General features: G+C 55.0%; 1 pseudogene; it reads left to right on the forward strand.

The window, feature by feature from the left end:
• The first annotated feature begins 2,820 nt into the window (after positions 1–2,820).
• LOC136334986 (cingulin-like protein 1 pseudogene) lies at positions 2,821–7,078 on the forward strand (annotated as a pseudogene).
• Positions 7,079–18,224: the final 11,146 nt, after the last annotated feature.

The raw sequence follows: 18,224 nt of genomic DNA on the forward strand, positions 1-18,224 counted from the left end.
CCAGAGCGGGGGGAGGGACCAGAGCCGGGGGGGGCGGGACCAGAGCGGGGGGGGGGGCAGGACCAGAGCGGGGGGGGGGGCGAGACCAGAGCGGGGGGAGGGACCAGAGCGGGGGGGGGCGAGACCAGAGCGGGGGGGGGGACCAGAGCCGGGGGGGGGGCGGGGAGCAGCGTGCACGAGAGACTTTCCAACACGCAGCTTCGCCCCAAGACGGTGTGGTTTCGAGTAACTAAAGCCGCTCCAATGGACTGGGGCAAATAGGGTGTTAGCTACGAAGATGCAGGAGCACCGAGTCCCGGGACAGAAAGACCAGGCGAGCCACGGTTTGTCCGTCTTTCCATCCGTCACGCCCTCCTCTCTGCTCCTCTTCGCTGGCCCCTTCCCGTCCCCTCTCTCCTCTGACATCAGCCTTCCTGTGACTTGTCTGAGCCCCTCGATGACCACGGGCAAGGCAGGGTCACGCTGAGTCCCAGTCCAGGGCCCACACGCTGCACCAGGGGCCGGTCTGACTTCCCTGCTGGGGTCCACTTCTCCTGGGCCCCTGCTCTGGGGCCGGGAGTGAGCTCATCCCACACGAGCACAGCCGTGGGTCCCGCCTGAGGGAGACCAGCACGGCCGCTTGGAGACCAGCTTCTGTAAGAGAGAGGTTTCTGGGAGGAATGGCTTCCTGTGTCCCCGGGAAGTTCAGAGGGTTCAGGGCGCCGACATCCTGCGGGAGGATGTGCACTGGTCGAGGTGACCCGAGAGAGAGGCCAGAGGGCTCTTCTCCAGGGCTCGGGGGACGGGGCTGGAGCAATACTCTCAGACATGAGAGTGGAACCTTTTCTTTCAATACAGGGCTGAATACACAGCCAACAGGTAGGGATTCAGAGCAAACAGAATCTTGTTGGTGCCTTAGCTCTCCACGTCTGTGACCCCCTTCTCCTCAGACCCTCAAAGAAACTTCATGATCACCCACAAGGTTTCCAAGGGCAACGTTTGGAACTCCCTGGGACATGGGGTTCTACCTAACTAGAGCTGAACCTGGCTATCTAACTATCTAGCTATCATCTCTGTATTTATAATTTATCTATCTATCTATCTATCTATCATCTATATCTATCATCTATCTGTATCTATTTATCTGTCTATCATCTATCTATCTATATCTATCTATCTATCATCTATCTATCATCTATCTATATCTATCTATCTGTCTATCTATCTATCTATAATCTATCATCTATCTCCTATTTTATCTCTCTCTTTCCATCTGCCTATCATCTAGCTAGTTACAAATGAGTCTGGTGTGTGAGTAACAATTACCGAATGTCCAGTCTATACTTCATTCATTTGATCAACAACTTGTTATGTCCCAGGTCCGAGATCCTGGATAAGAAGATGAAACACAGTCCCTGTCCTTAGAGGTTCAAATCTGGTGGGATGTAAACACAGAGAGACGCGCAGGCCGATCACAAGCACACACACCCGGGTAGCTTTAGACGCGGGACCCGTACACCCATACATGCGGTTATGTACCCGTGTGATACCCACTCTAACAGATATGCTCTCAACCCCACATGCCCAGAGACCCACCTCTGCACACGAGGTCCTCACCTGGTCCCACGGGCTCCATCACATATTTATTGTCACGAGTGAGTGACTTATAACAGCCAACATTTTTAACAAGTCCTGTGCTCCAGGCATGACTCTCCGTGTGTTAAGGGCATTATAATAACTCAACCTCACATTAGATATTGAAGATAGGTACTGTCATTACCCCCAGTTTATAAATGAATCAGTCAAGGCTTCAAGAAATTAGTCACCAAGGGCCTATAGCTTTTAAATGCTAGATTCAGGACTTAAACCTGGGTAGCCTCAATGTGGAGCATACGTTTTCAACTAGACACTGTGTTCTGTTTCAGTCTATACACACACAACACATACACACATAGACACCCATCTGTCCACAAATGTGCCACCATACGTAGCTACATCCACTAGCATGCAGGCACATGGGAACATACACACATGCACTGACACGTGTGTGGCATCTGCCAGCACAGGAGTCCTCACACTCACACAGACATTGACAGTCACGGACACACAGGTGCTAACATACGCACACTGAGTTATGCAGATACAGCTTAGTACAGAAAGAAACATAGGGACACTCATCCTATCTCTCTCTCTCTCTCTCTCTCTCTCTCTCTCTCACACACACACACACACACACACACACACACACACACGTGGATACATAATCATATGTGTACATACCTACAGGACACAGGACCTGAATCCAATTTCCCGAGTTCAAGTCCCTAGCCGTGTCTCTTCTCCTGTTAGCTGTCCTCTCCCGCCCAGCTGAGCACTGGACCCTACAGAACACCTGCCACACAAGGCCACACTCTGCCGAGCCTGGGAGAGGCAGCAGCTCTATCTAATACACGGAAACAGACACACGGCGGCTGCCAAGATGAGGAGACAAAGGAATGTGTCCCAAAGGAAAGAACAGAACGAAACTCCAGAAAAGGAACTAAAAAAAATTATTAAAAAAAAAAAATGGAGACAAGCAAGCGACTGGACGCAGAGTTTAAAACACCGGCGAGAAGGACGCTCAGTGAATTCCGTGAGAACATCAAGACATAAGAAAGGGACCAGTCGGAGAGGAAGGATACACTGTCTGAAATGAAGAATAATTTATAGGGAATCAACAGGAGAGTAGATGAAACCAAGACTCAAATGAGCAATTTAGAAAAAAAGGAAGCAAAAAAACCCCCCACAAAAAAAACCCCCAAACACAACAACAATATCCAATTAGAACAGCTTAGCCGGCTCTGCTGGCTGCGGCGGGAGCGGGACCTGGAGACCCTGGCGGCGCGGAAGCAGTGAACCATGGAGCTGTATTTTGGTGAATATCAACACGTGCAGCAGGAATACGGGGTCCATCTGAGACTTGCAAGTGATGAAACCAAAAAATCAAGGCATTCCCAGCACTCTAAGGCGGGGTCCTATGGTGTCAGTATTCGGGTACAGGGAATTGATGGCCACCCCTACATAGTCCTGAATAACACAGAGTGCTGCCTGCCAGGTGCATCTTTTTCTGAAAATGGGCCATCATTTCCATCTGCAGTGATAAATAACCTGCCTGTGCATCCCAGCAACGGGGCTGGACTAGAGGAGAACAGTGCAGAGGAACTGCAGCTTCCAGAAAACCCGTATGCCCCACCCAGCTCAGTCAGAACGCTGAAGCAACCCTCTCTCTTTGAGGGCAAGAATGGAGTGCTAGAACACAAAGAGGAGCTCATGAAGCCATCCTATGTGCTGAACTTTCAGAGGCATCCAGAGCTTTTGCAGCCCTACGACCCCGAGAAGAATGAGTTGAACTTAAAAAAGCACCCACCTCCTGAGAGTAACTGTCTGAAAACCTTAACAGAAGATAGTACCAACAATAAGAAGGGTTGGACTTGCTTTCCCAAACCGAGTAGTTCCCAGCCTACCAGCCCTCCTTTGGAAGACCTGGCCAGATCCAACGTGACAGCCATTCGTGTGTGCAGCTCGGTGGTCATAGATGACCCCAAGAAGCAGACCTCGGTCTGCGTGAATGTTCAGAGCTGTGCCAAGGAGGGACTGGTGGAGGAGGTCCTCTCCCCTAGCGGGAGGTCCCTACCTGCCCACAGCCCACACACCCAGTCTGAAACCAAGAAGGCCAGGCCAGATGTGCTTCCCTTCCGGAGACAAGATTCAGCTGGCGCCATTCTGGATGGAGCTCGGTCTCGGAGATCCTCATCGTCATCAACAACGCCCACTTCGGCCAACTCCTTGTACAGGTTTTTACTCGATGATCAAGAATGTGCCATCCATGCTGACAATGTGAATCGTCATGAGAACAGAAGGTATATCCCCTTCTTGCCAGGAACTGGGCGGGATATTGATACGGGATCAATTCCTGGCGTGGATCAGTTGATTGAAAAATTTGACCAAAAACCTGGGCTGCAGAGAAGGGGAAGGTCTGGGAAGCGAAACAGAATCAATCCAGAAGATAGGAAGAGGTCCAGAAGCGTGGACAGTGCCTTTCCTTTTGGTCTCCAGGGGAACTCAGAGTACCTAAACGAATTCAGCAGGAACTTGGGCAAGTCCAGTGAGCACCTGCTGCGCCCCTCACAGGTATGCCCACAGCGGCAGCCTGGCCAGGAGCCCCGTGGGAAACAGGGGGCCGGCAGTGCCTCCGCCAAGCTGCAGGGAGCCCACCCCAGGCCTCCCCAGCAGAGCAAAGATCTCGAAAACAAAAGTGGTCAGGAAAGTGCTACGGCTCATGCTTCCTCCCTCCCAGCACAGAATAAGAAGGAGGAGGAAATCAAAACAGCCACTGCCACGCTGATGTTACAGAGTCGGGGCCTTGCAACCTCCCCTGACTCTAGTGCCAAGAAGATTTCTGTGAAGACATTTACTTCCACCTCAAATACTCAGGCCACACCGGATCTGTTAAAAGGCCAGCAAGAGGTCACTCAACAAACCAACGAGGAGACGGCCAAGCAGATACTTTACAATTATCTCAAAGAAGGAAGCACAGATAATGATGATGCTACTAAAAGAAAAGTCAACCTGGTCTTTGAGAAAATCCAGACTTTAAAGTCTCGAGCTGCAGGAAGCATGCAAGGAAATAATCAAGCTTCTAATTCTTTGTCTGAAGTCAAAGATCTGTTGGAACAGAAAAACAAGTTGACCACAGAAGTGACTGAACTTCAGAGAAAGCTTCAACTAGAAGTCAAGAATCAACAGAACATTAAAGAAGAGAGAGAGAGAATGAAAGCAAACCTGGAAGAGCTCCAGGGCCAGCATGCAACTAAGGTGGAGGAGAACTCCGTGCTGCAGCAGCGACTGGAGGAAAGCGAAGGGGAGCTCCGGAAAAACCTGGAAGGTGAAGATGGAACGGGAACAGCACCAGACTGAGATCAGGGATCTCCAGGACCAGCTCTCAGAAATGCATGATGAGTTGGACTGTGCTAAACGATCTGAAGACAGGGAGAAGGGGGCTCTGATTGAGGAACTCTTACAGGCAAAGCAGGACCTTCAGGACCTGCTTATCGCCAAAGAGGAGCAGGAAGACCTGCTGAGGAAGCGGGAGCGCGAGCTCACCGCCCTGAAGGGAGCCCTGAAGGAGGAGGTGTCCAGTCACGACCAGGAGATGGAGAAGCTGAAGGAGCAGTACGACGCCGAGCTGCAGGCCCTGCGGGAGAGCGTGGACGAGGCGACCAAGAATGTTGAAGTCCTGGCCAGTCGGAACCCCACTTTGGAGCAGACCCAGGCTGCAGAGCAGGTGCAGGCTCTGGAGGAGGAGAAGAAGAGGCTGCAGGGAAGCCTGGCAGAGCTGGAGCAGAGCGCCGCCCGGCTTCAGAGGCAGCTGGCTGATATCAAAGGTGATGAAGCCAAAGCGAAGGAGACCCTCAAGAAGTACGAGGAGGAGACTCGGCAATTAGAGGAGGCCCTCCTGCGTGCAAGGAAGGAAGAAAAAGAAGCCACGGCAGCCCGACGGGCCCTGGAGAGCAAGCTCGAAGGAGCTCAGAGAAGTCTGAGTCGGGCCACCCAGGAGCAGAAGCAGTTGTCAGAGAAGCTAAGAGATGAGACGGAGCAGAAGGAGCAGTTAAGGAGACTGAAGAACGAAATGGAGAATGAGCGGTGGCACCTTGACAAGACCATCGAGAAACTGCAGAAGGAGATGGCCGACATCGTCGAGGTGTCCCGCACGTCAACACTGGAGCTGCAGAACCAGCTGGATGAGTACAAGGAGAAAAATCGCCGGGAGCTGGCCGAAATGCAAAGGCAGCTGAAGGAGAAAACCCTAGAGGCAGAGAAGTTCCGTCTGACTGCCGCGAAGATGCAGGAGGAGACGCGCCTGATGGAGGAGGAGTTACGGGACTACCAGAGGGCTCAGGAGGAAGCACTCACGAAGAGGCAGCTTCTGGAGCAGACGCTGAAGGACCTGGAGTACGAGCTGGAGGCCAAGAGTCACCTCAAAGATGACCGGAGCAGACTAGTCAAGCAGATGGAGGACAAGGTGTCTCAACTGGAGATTGAACTGGAAGAAGAAAGAAATAACTCGGATTTGCTGTCTGAGAGGATCACTCGGAGCAGGGAACAGATGGAGCAGATGAGGAATGAGCTACTTCAGGAGAGAGCTGTGCGGCAAGACCTGGAGTGTGACAAGATTTCCCTGGAGAGACAGAACAAGGACTTAAAGAGGCGGATTACCCACCTGGAAGGCACCTACCGGTCCAGCAAAGAGGGGCTGGTGGTGCAGATGGAGGCCAGGATTGCGGAGCTGGAGGACCGTCTGGAGAGCGAGGAGAGGGACCGGGCCAGCCTCCAGCTCACCAACCGAAGGCTGGAGCGGAAGGTGAAGGAGCTGGTGATGCAGGTGGACGACGAGCATCTGTCGCTGACTGATCAGAAGGACCAGCTGAGCCTGCGCTTGAAAGCCATGAAGCGGCAGGTGGAGGAGGCCGAGGAGGAAATCGACAGGCTGGAAAGCTCTAAAAAGAAGCTGCAGAGGGAGCTGGAGGAGTAGCTGGACGTGAACGAGCAGCTGCAGGGACAGCTCAACTCCATGAAGAAAAACTTGAGACTGAAGAAGCTGCCCAGTAAAGTGCTAGATGACATGGACGACGATGACGACCTCAGCACCGACGGGGGGAGCCTCTACGAGGCACCGCTGACCTACACCTTCCCCAAGGACGCCATCAGCCAGATCTGAGGCCACGGCTGGGGCTCTGGAGGCGGCCAGCATTCCTCCCGGGGACCCTCGGCCGCCCGCAGCTGGAGGCAGGAGAGGCAGCACCCTTCTGGCCTGAGACCCATCGCTGCCTCTGCACATGAAGCCGATTCCTCTGCGCCCCACTCCTCCGCTGATCTCTGAGTGGGAGCGTGGCTCTTGTATCTGAGACGGAGCTATTGCAGTTTAGATGTTAAGACGCCTGAGGCCTAGCAGCCACCACCCATTGGGGTGTTTTGGGAAATATAATTTGACAGGCTGAAGCCCTGTTGCACAGCCACCTGCCGGACCATTTGCATTGGCTGCTCCTGCCCCCGTTGCCCTCCCCCCCTCCTCCCTCCCTCCAGGCCCCGCCCCCTGCCCAGAGAAAGGGTCCACAATGCTACTTACTATTTAATAGGCACTGTGCGTGGTGGGAAGTGTTGTACAGGCTGTACATATTTTAAACCAGACCGTCTAATGAAAAAATAAAAAAAATAAAAAAATTAGAACAGCTTAATGTTGGCTGTGAAATCATTGAGAAGAGTTGTGTTTTAAAGGGCAGAACCCTGGGTCCTGAGTCCCAGACCGGCCATCTAAGGGCTCCCACACCTTCTCTGAAAAACAGGAGGAAGGTGGCTGCTGGGAAATACGGTGGATAAGAGAGGAAAAATCACTCAGCAATACATAAGCAGCAGACAGGAGAGTTACGGCACGTTTGTCACCATCCTCATCCTCATCGTCTTCACCCCTCTTATCCCCGTGGTCATGTGCTCAGCTGCCTCTCGGCTTTCTTGGTCTGCCCGCCCACCTCCTGGATTGTGACCAAAAGGAGACCCTTACTCACAATCTTGCGTTCACCAGGACTGTGAGCGTGGCGGGAGCTTCCCCTTCCTGAGCACAGGGAATAATGCTCCAGGGACACTTAACGTGTACTATTAAAAAAACAGAATTCAGCCCTGGCCGGTTGGCTCAGTGGTAGAGCATCGGCCTGGGGCGTGCAGGAGTCCTGGGTTCGATTCCCGACCAGGGCACACAGGAGAAGCGCCCATCTGCTTCTCCACCCCTCCCCCTCTCCTTCCTCTCTGTCTCTCTCTTCCCCTCCCAGAGCCGAGGCTCCATTGGAGCAAAGATGGCTCGGGCACTAGGGATGGCTCCATGGCCTCTGCCTCAGGCGCTAGAATGGCTTTGCTTGCAGCGGAGCAACACCCCAGATGGGCAGAGCATCACCCCCTGGTGGGCATGCCGGGTGGATCCCAGTCGGGCGCATGTGGGAGTCTGTCCGACTGCCTCCCCATTTCCAGCTTCAGAAAAATACAAAACAAAAAAACCCCACAGAATCCCACCCAATAAGCCCGAGGACCTAGTTAGCTTTCACTGAGCGGTTCCTGATTCTGACAGCCCCCCATCGAGCAGGCAGAAGGGTGCTCCCAGGGAGCACACCCAGTGGAAGGTTTTTATAGGAAGAAGGAGGGGGGCAAGGAAGCTGTCAGCAAAGAAAACCGCCGCCCGTGTGAGACACGTTTTAAAAGGATCGAGAATGAGTATGTGTTTATTTGAGCCCAACTGGCCATGGCTGGGAAGAAGAGTCCCAATGGACCAGAAGTCCCAGAGAGTGGCTGTGTTCCACCGTGTTCTATACGTTCCCACGGAAGGCGGAGGCGTGAGGGGTCGCCCGCCGTCTCTCGGGGATTGATCAGGGGGGGCGGGAGAGAGGGGCCGCGGGGAAATCTCTGGGGTGTCGGATCAAAAGTCACACTAACAGACACATACTTCTTTTACACGGGGAGGTACAGGCTAGTCGGCTGTGAACCCTGAACGCAGTAACAGTCCCGCCCAGGAGTTGAGTGGTCCCTGCTCTTCTGGGGCCGTGAGGGGGTCTGTAAAAAAAAGGAAGTGACTCTGACATTCCAAAGGTTCACGACTGTAGAGGCAGAAGGACAACAGGACGCTCAGTTCAGGTCAAGACGGTCGACCTTCACCAGGGAAGACGCCAGCCTAGGACATGACCAGCCTCCGTGACTTGCTATTAGTTAGGAAGGGTTCACTCTCGACCGCCCTTGGTCTCAGCATGCAGGGCCACCCACCGCCCTGCGGGCCTCCCCTGAGCTCGTCGGGTTCAGCATGGGGTCCCCTTTATGTCACGTTTCTGAGAGAGGCCGACAGGATGGTTAGACCAGGCGTTCCTTCTAGGCTGGGTGTCGTACACTGTCAGCGTGAGCGATGCCACTTCGGGCTGGGGCTGGTTTCCTCTGTAACAGGACACGCAGGCCTCCTCACACTGCACTGTTGTCTGACTTTATCCTCACAGTCCCCCTTGGAGACGGGGGCTGTTATTTCGACTTCACAGAGGATGAAACGGAGGCACAGAAGGGTTGAAGGGACTTCTCAGTATCACCCGGGAGACCTGTCGTTGATGGAGTGTCTGGAGATAAGTGAGCCTCAGTTTCCCCATCGTGCAGACCAGGGAGCTAGTCTGAGGTTCAGAGAGCGGGAACATGCAGGGTTGCATGGTCTAAAGCAGGGGTCCCCAAACTACGGCCCACGGGCCACATGCGGCCCCTTGAGGCCATTTATCCGGCCCCCGCCGCACTTCCGGAAGGGGCACCTCTTTCATTGGTGGTCAGTGAGAGGAGCACATTGACCATCTCATTAGCCAAAAGCAGGCCCAGAGTTCCCATTGAAATTCGGGTCAGTTTGTTGATTTAAATTTACTTGTTCTTTATTTTAAATATTGTATTTGTTCCTGTTTTGTTTTTTTTACTTTAAAATAAGATATGTGTAGTGTGCATAGGGATTTGTTCATAGTTTTTTTTTATAGTCCGGCCCTCCAACGGTCTGAGGGACAGTGAACTGGTCCCCTGTGTAAAAAGTTTGGGGACCCCTGGTCTAAGTAGCAATTAACAGAAACCTTGTTTACACTGGAGATGGGGGTGACCTCCTTCCCTCTGTACCTGACAGAGCCCAACAAGAACTCCCAACTTTCTCTCCTTTTTTAAAGTTTATTTTATTTTCAATTACAGTTGACATACATGATTATATTCATTTCAAGTCTACACCCAGGGATCGAACATTCCCTAACTCACTCAGTGGTCATCCCTACAAGCCTTGCACCCAACTGACACCATACAAACTCAGTAGAATATTGTCGACTGTATTCCCTACACTGTGCTTTAAATCCTTGTGAAACTTCTGTCAACAGACACGTGTATTTCTTCATCCCTCCACCTCACCCCTCCCCACCTGGCCACCATCGAAACAGCCTCTGAATCTATCAGTCTGTTTCTGTTCCACTTGTTTGTGTATATTTTTAATTCAACCATCGATTGCCATTTTATTGTTCATGGGTTTTGTTTTTTGTTTTTGTTTGTTTGTTTTTTTCATATTTTTCGGAAGCTGGAAACGTGGAGAGACAGACAGACTCCCACATGCGCCCGACCGGGATCCACCCGGCATGCCCAGCAGGGGGCGAAGCTCTGCCCACCAGGGGGCGATGCTCTGCCCCTCCGGGGCGTCGCTCTGTTGCAACCAGAGCCACTCTAGTGCCTGGGGCAGAGGCCAAGGAGCCATCCCCAGCGCCTGGGCCAACCCTGCTCCAATGGAGCCTTGGCTGCGGGAGGGGAAGAGAGAGACAGAGAGGAAGGAGAGGGGGAGGGGTGGAGGAGCAGATGGGCGCTTCTCCTGTGTGCCCTGGCCGGGAATCGAACCGGGGTCCCCCGCACGCCAGGCTGACGCTCTACCACTGAGCCAACTGGCCAGGGCCGGTTTTTGTTTGTTTGTTTTTTATCTTTTGTTCTTCTTTATAAAGAAGATCCAGGCTCGGGAGCCTCCCCGCGGGCGCAGGCCAAGGTCAGTGGCCACCTGGTTCTTCCTGGCATGACCTGGCGTGAGCCACAGAGTGATCTGCAGGTGGTTGTTACCTGTGCCAGGCTTGGAGCTGCCCCGGCCAAAACCAAGCGGTGAACCAGGCCGGCTGCAGGGAGTGCCGGCCCTGGGCCACTTAGCAAGAGGTGCAGGGCATGCCAAGGCCAGAGGCAGCCGTGGGATTCAAATAAATGAAGAACTGGCTCTCTGCCCTGAGGACTGTTTTCAGTATATATATATAAAAAAAAGATATTATTTCACGCATTGAATACTTAAATAAGAACAACAAAAGAGGGACACACAACTAGATGAGGTTATAAGAAAGAGTTCTAAAACATTAATGAAAAAATACTCAGTAATACCTGACCCAAAAGAATGAATCTGTGATTTAAGATATTTCCCAGGACAGCCTGTCACCCCCGTGTCGTTTGGCACTTTTTCTCTGTACGTTGTACGTGTGTTTTCTGGAGTAACAAACGTGGGGGAATGAACATGTAGCATGTCATCAGAGGGATGAGGAGTTTTATGGGATGAATCAACAAATATCACACACATAGTTCCCTCAAGTTTTTTTTTCACCCGTGGATGGAATGAACATGACCATGGGTGCTTAGACGACACTGTCACAAGCGTGAACCTTAAGAAAGAGTCAGGAGTGTCAGTTTGTGATGTCCACACTGGGCGGCTGCCCAGGCGCCCCCCTCAGAGATGGACAAGGGCCATTTTAACAACCGGTTCACAGAACTCAACAAGAATTGAGGTGTCGGCTCCGCCCCACCGGTGTGAACCGGCTGACTCCCGCCACTGGCTGGACGCCGCTCGCTCGTCTGAGAGATCGTAAGAAAGTCTGGAGCGGGAGCCAGGACAGCCCCTGAGGATGGGACAGCCCCTGGACACTGCTCCGGTGGCCCTAGAAGCTGGGAGGGCGGGGCCTCGGAGAGTCCCCAGGGCGGGCACGCAGTGGGAGCCAGGCTGAGGACTCAGGTAGGGCGCCCACCTGCCAGTCTGTGAGGGCGGGGGGCTATTCAAAGGGACAGTGGCCTCTGCCCGTGTGTTTGTTTGGGAGAAAGCCACCCTCCCCCCCCCCCCCGGCTCCGCCCTCACGCCAGACACTTCAGTTCCTGCTGGATGACCCGGTCCCTGTCAAGCTGCTGCCGGAGGCTGGAGCCCAGTGGGGGGTGGGGAGAGCCTGAGGGAGTCCTCCCCCAGACCTTTGAGAGGAGCTGCCTGGGGCTCCAGCAGCACCCCCAGCCCTCCACCTCACTCCCTGTGGGTTTTTACAGCCGGAAGGTATGAGGACTTCTCTTCCCGGCACTGGAATTCTGGGCTGGGGGGACCTGGTGTGGGGTAGGGACCCCTCGCTGCTCAGTGGGGGGACATCCCTCCCAGTTTTTATCTGCCGCACGTGAGTGTGGGACCAGCCCGTCCCGGTCTCTGCCCCTCCTCCCGATCTCGACACGGCCTCTTCTCAACATCCTTAGTTATAGGGCTCCCACTCAGCCAGAGCCCCGGCAGTTCTGCACGATGGCTGTTCGGTGAGTGTCCTCGTCCTGTTGACATCGTTGTGGCCAACTTCCTCTTTCCTGCCAGAGAATAGCCATCCCAGAAAGTGCAGGTGGGTCCCTGTGAGACCATGGGTCCCCGAATTGCAGTTCTCTGTTGTTCCGGAATAAACCCATCTCTGCTGGAGAAAGGGCTGGCTGTTTGTTTAAGGTCAACAACCCCGAGGAAGGGACGGGATTCAAGACCAGATGGCAGGCCTGCGGCAGGTCGAAACGCCTGCTCTTCCTTCCACGCTGAGCTGCCTCCCTGCGTGACCCGTGACGTTGCACAGTGACGACGGAACACCCGTGTCAGAATTATGGCAGGACGTGTGCCTGTGTGCGTACGCGTCCGTGCATGTGTGTGTGGATGGATGCACACGAGAGCTTGTATGTGTGTACGTATGTGGTGTGGCAGCAACTAGTTACCTGTGGCACGGCTCGGTGATGTGCCCTGATGTCCTCAAGACCCCTCCACACTCAACAGGAACTCACAAAAGTCAGAGAACCTCAGAGACCCAAAGGAGATTTACACATGATCTCATCTTACAACCTCCACAAGAAACTGACCCCCTTGTGTCCACAGGAAACTGACCCCCTTGTGTCCACAGGAAACTGACCCCCACTTTGCCCCGGACCAGAAATCAAGATACTCACCCGCTGAGGTGTGAGTTCAAGAACACCTCCTAACTTCCCTCAAGCCACCTGTAAATAAAGACAGTGACACGGTTGCCTGAGCCTTAGTGAACTACGACTCCGCCCTGGGCAGGCGGCGGTCGACAAACCTCCCTGTCCCCAGCTCAGCCCTGACGTTGTCTCAAGACAGACTCCCATCGGCAAGCTTGGGCCTCCGGACCCTTGGATGGTTCAGAACCGGGGAGAGCGCCTCTGGTTCTGAAACGCCAGGCCATTCAAGCACGTTCTGAAGAGCCCAGTGAGTCAGCTCCTCCGCCAGCCTCTCTCTGCGTCCCAGGGACTCAGCGGAGCTGGTGACACGATGCCACATGCTCCCCTCGGCTGGCCGAGCCCCAGACGTAAAAGCAACAGGGGGTGCCTTGTTCTCCAGACAGTCACAGTTGGGTAGCTCCTGCCAGTAATGACACAAACACAGCTGACGTGAAAAGGCGGGTGTCACCTGGTCACCACGTCACGCTTCCACTCCAGCGCACTGGAGTCTCGTCTGTATTCCATGGGCACAGCTCACATACACGGCTTGATGAATTTTAGCCAAATGAGCCCTCGTGCCACCACGAGGATGCAGTTCAGGAAAGAGAGCGGTACCCAGAGCCTGGTGCACTTGTGGTCGACATTATCTTTGTACCCTTGATTCATGCTGTGGCGTTTAATTTATACATAGTTTCATCCATCTACTCATTGTTGCAATTAGTAGTCTGCAAGTTGCTCTTTCTAAAATTCTGTCCCTCTTGGAAGTCAGACTTCCTGAGTTTTATCCTGGTGCACGATCCACTCTGCCCCCATGGGTTCTAACCCCCCCCCCCGCCCCGCCCCGGGGAGACGGGCAGCCTGGTTTCCCCCTCCCCCACCCCAATATAAGACAACGTCCACCTGAGCAGCCCTGTTCTCTGCTGAATGGCCAGGAGAGGGCACTGTGGGAACACGCCCAGAGAAGGAGGAAGGGCTGGTCAGAATTAGAGAGGGAGCCCAAAGCCATCTTCCCTTTGAAGACCCAAACCTGCGTTCTGCGGATGATCTGATGAGCAGATGCCCAGGCAGACGGTGGAACATGTCCAAGCTCGCACAGCTACCGCGCTGTGGGCGGAACTGACCCAGTCCTTTGGCATTCGCCTCCCCGGTACTGGAGCCTGGGACCTGCCGGGGGCCCCTGCCTGCCAAGCCTCTCACTGCTCCGAGTCTTCTCTCTCTCTCCCCCCGACCCCAAAGGGAAGAAGGATCTAGAATCTAGATTTTGTTAGTGGGGCGAGGCACACACTGCTCCTCTGATTCCACAGTGATTTTTAAGGAAGTATTTCACTTTTTAAAATAATAAATACCCATTTATTGGGAACTTCCTATTGCCAGATATTAGGCTGTGTATATGGTATGTATTGTCAAGGTTTTTTCTTTGTTTTTTAGTGAGAGAGACAAGAAAGAGAGAGAGAGAGAGAGAGAGAGAGAGAGATAGCAGAACAGATAGGGACAAACAGGAAAAGAGAGATGAGAAGCATCAGTTCTTCATTGTGGCAGCTTAGTTGTTCATTGATTGCTTTCTTATATGTGCCTTGACCGGAGGGCTCTGGTCAAGCCAGTGACCCTTTGCTCAAGCCAGTGACCTTGGGCTCAAGCCAGCGACCATGGGATCATGTCTACAGTCTCATGCTCAAGCCAGCGAACCCGCACTCAAGCAGGACGAGTCCACACTTAAAATCGGCGACCTTGGGGTTTTGAACCTGGGTTCTCAGCATTCATATTAAAACAGATCAAACCTCTGCAGGTTTCCAGTGGGCAGCCAGGAGGAAGAACCATGGGCCTGAAACCATGCCAGGCACACGGCACACCCTCCGTCCGTGGTAGCTGTTGGATCTCACGCCCGTCCTCACACACACCCCCCCCCCCAGACGGTCTTACGGCTTTGCCCCAGGTGGATCCTCTGCCTTAGCGGCCGGCCCTGCCTGGGCTGCCTGGCAAGCAGCTGCCCCTCCAAGATTCTGCAGGAGTGTCACCACACCTAGGAAGGCTTTCCTGGTTTGTCTAAAGAATACTGACCGCTTTCCCCTCAGGTCCAGTGTATCTCAGCCGTACAGGCATCCCCGGGTGATTAATGAGGCAGATTCTGTAGGACTGAAAACTTTTAAGTATTCGTAGGTGCAGAAAGGTAAAAACAAACACTGTGTCAAGACAAACAATCTGGCCTGACCAGGTGGTGGCACAGTGGATAGAGCGTCGGACTGGGATGCCGAGGACCCAGGTTCGAGACCCCGAGGTCGCCAGCTTGAGCGTGGGCTCATCTGGTTTGAGCAAAGCTCACCAGCTTGGACCCAAGGTCACTGGCTTGATCAAGAGGTCACTCACTCTGCTGTAGCCCCCCTCCCCCCATCAAGGCACGTATGAGAAAGCAATCAATGAACAACTAAAGTGCTACAATGATGAGTTGATGCTGCTCATCTCTCTTTCTTCCTGTCTGTCCCTATCTGTCCCTCTGTTTCTGTCACACACACCACACACACAAAGACAAACAATCTAAATTGCATTCCATAGGTAAATGCACCTTTTCTAAATTACATACAAATTCCACTTAAGACCAAACCTGCAGAATCTGTCTTGTTCGTAAGCCGGGGACGCCCTGCCCTCACCCTCGGCATTGCACTGGGTCTCACGTGTCTGTCTTCTCTCTTTACTTCTCACAGCGACTTTGAGGACATTTCCACGGAATGTCCCGTTGTACAAATGGGGTGCCGAGGGTCCGGGCAGGTGCAGTGACCTGCCTGAGGTCACCCAGCTGGCACCTGGCCCGGGTGACGTGTGTCCTCAACTTGGTGTCTGCAGAGTCTGGGCTCACACCGTCCACCACTCTGCCCGACAGCCTGTGTCTCCGACGACGGCCTCTCCACTCGGTCCTTCCAGGACAAAGACTGCGTGTGACATGGCTCTGCCCATCGTAAAGTATCTAACTGTGACCGTGTGTCGTGACAGGGGGCACCGCCCACCATGTGACTGACCGCTGTGTTCCTAACACCTGGGACAGGGTTCTGCCCATCGTAAAGTATCTAACTGTGACCGTGTGTCGTGACAGGGGGCACCGCCCACCATGTGCCAGCCAATCTGGGTGCCCCTGGCCCAGTAGAAGGACCAGAAAGTATAACGTTTGGTCCCCCGACTGTCATCTGACCAGGATCAAGAACTGCCCTCGGCGCTCCTGCGCTGGGGACCTTGGGGCGTGATCTCATCTGCTTGAGCACAGGCTCCTCGTGAGGAAGTGAGGATAGCACATGTGACAGCATCACGGGACTGAGTTACATACATGAGACGCCCAGCGCGGTGCCCAGGCTCCGTGGACGGGAGCCGCTGTCTCATCTCGTCCTCAACAGCCTCTGGAGGGGACGCTGCTCCCCACTCGCATTCTCTGCCTCAGTCGAGAACACAGCCTCAGAGAGCAGCCACTGGCCGAAAGCCAGCACTGAACCTCAGGTCGGACGGTCAGCCTGGGCTCGCTCTCCCCGGGTCATTTCAGACAGACACGGCGGTCTGGTCGCCTCCGCCGCTCCCCTGAGGGAGGCTGAAGCCTGGGGTGCAGGGAGCAGGACAGCCGGCTGGAAGGAACAGGCTCAGAGAGGGGGGCCCCTTCCTCGCCTGCGGCTTGCCTGCACCTCCACGTGTGTCTGGGAGAGAGGTGGCCCCCCAAGCCTGCCTGGGGTGATGGCCGGTGGGCAGAGTGCAGAGAGGAACTCGGGGGGGGGTTGGTCCCGGTGAAGGGAGAGGAGAGATGAGGAGGTCTGCAGGAGAGGGGGAAGGATGGAGGGTCAGGATGGAGGGTCAGGATGGAGGGGGAAGGATGGAGGGTCAGGATGGAGGGGGAAGGATGGAGGGGGCTGGGTGGGGGTTAGGATGGAGGGGGAAGGATGGAGGAGGAAGGATGGAGGGGGAAAGATGGAGGGGGAAGGATGGAGGGGGAAGGATGGAGGGGGGAGGATGGAGGGTCAGGATGGAGGGGGGAGGATGGAGGGGGAAGGATGAAGGGTCAGGATGGAGGGGGAAGGATGGAGGGGGCTGGGTGGGGGGTCAGGATGGAGGGGGAAGGATGGAGGGGGAAGGATGGAGGGGGAAGGATGGAGGGGGCTGGGTGGGGGTCAGGATGGAGGGTCAGGATGGAGGGGGAAGGATGGAGGGTCAGGATGGAGGGGGAAGGATGGAGGGGGCTGGGTGGGGGTTAGGATGGAGGGGGAAGGATGGAGGAGGAAGGATGGAGGGGGAAAGATGGAGGGGGAAGGATGGAGGGGGAAGGATGGAGGGGGGAGGATGGAGGGTCAGGATGGAGGGGGGAGGATGGAGGGGGAAGGATGGAGGGTCAGGATGGAGGGGGAAGGATGGAGGGGGCTGGGTTGGGGGTCAGGATGGAGGGGGAAGGATGGAGGGGGAAGGATGGAGGGGGAAGGATGGAGGGGGAAAGATGGAGGGTCAGGATGGAGGGGGAAGGATGGAGGGGGCTGGGTGGGGGTCAGGATGGAGGGGGAAGGATGGAGGGGGAAGGATGGAGGGGGAAAGATGGAGGGGGAAGGATGGAGGGGGAAGGATGGAGGGGGGAGGATGGAGGGTCAGGATGGAGGGGGGAGGATGGAGGGGGAAGGATGGAGGGGGCTGGGTGGGGGGTCAGGATGGAGGGGGAAGGATGGAGGAGGAAGGATGGAGGGGGAAGGATGGAGGGGGAAGGATGGAGGGGGGAGGATGGAGGGTCAGGATGGAGGGGGGAGGATGGAGGGGGAAGTATGGAGGGGGAAAGATGGGGGGTCAGGATGGAGGGGGAAGGATGGAGGGGGAAGGATGGAGGGGGAAGGATGGGGGGTCAGGATGGAGGGGGAAGGATGGAAGGGGAAGGATGGAGGGGGAAGGATGGGGGGTCAGGATGGAGGGGGAAGGATGGAGGGGGAAGGATGGGGGGTCAGGATGGAGGGGGAAGGATGGAGGGGGAAGTATGGAGGGGGAAGGATGGGGGGTCAGGATGGAGGGGGAAGGATGGAAGGGGAAGGATGGAGGGGGAAGGATGGGGGGTCAGGATGGAGGGGGAAGGATGGAGGGGGAAGGATGGAGGGGGAAGGATGGGGGTCAGGATGGAGGGGGAAGGATGGAGGGTCAGGATGGAGGGTCAGGATGGAGGGGGAAGTATGGAGGGGGAAGTATGGAGGGGGAAGGATGGAGGGGGAAGGATGGAGAGGGAAGTATGGAGGGGGAAGGATGGGGGGTCAGGATGGAGGGGGAAGGATGGGGGGTCAGGATGGAGGGGTCAGGATGGAGGGGGAAGGATGGAGGGGGAAGGATGGAGGGGGAAGGATGGGGGTCAGGATGGAGGGGGAAGGATGGAGGGTCAGGATGGAGGGTCAGGATGGAGGGGGAAGTATGGAGGGGGAAGGATG

This window comes from Saccopteryx bilineata, chromosome 4 (genome assembly GCF_036850765.1).
Source record: "Saccopteryx bilineata isolate mSacBil1 chromosome 4, mSacBil1_pri_phased_curated, whole genome shotgun sequence".
NCBI lineage: Eukaryota > Metazoa > Chordata > Mammalia > Chiroptera > Emballonuridae > Saccopteryx > Saccopteryx bilineata.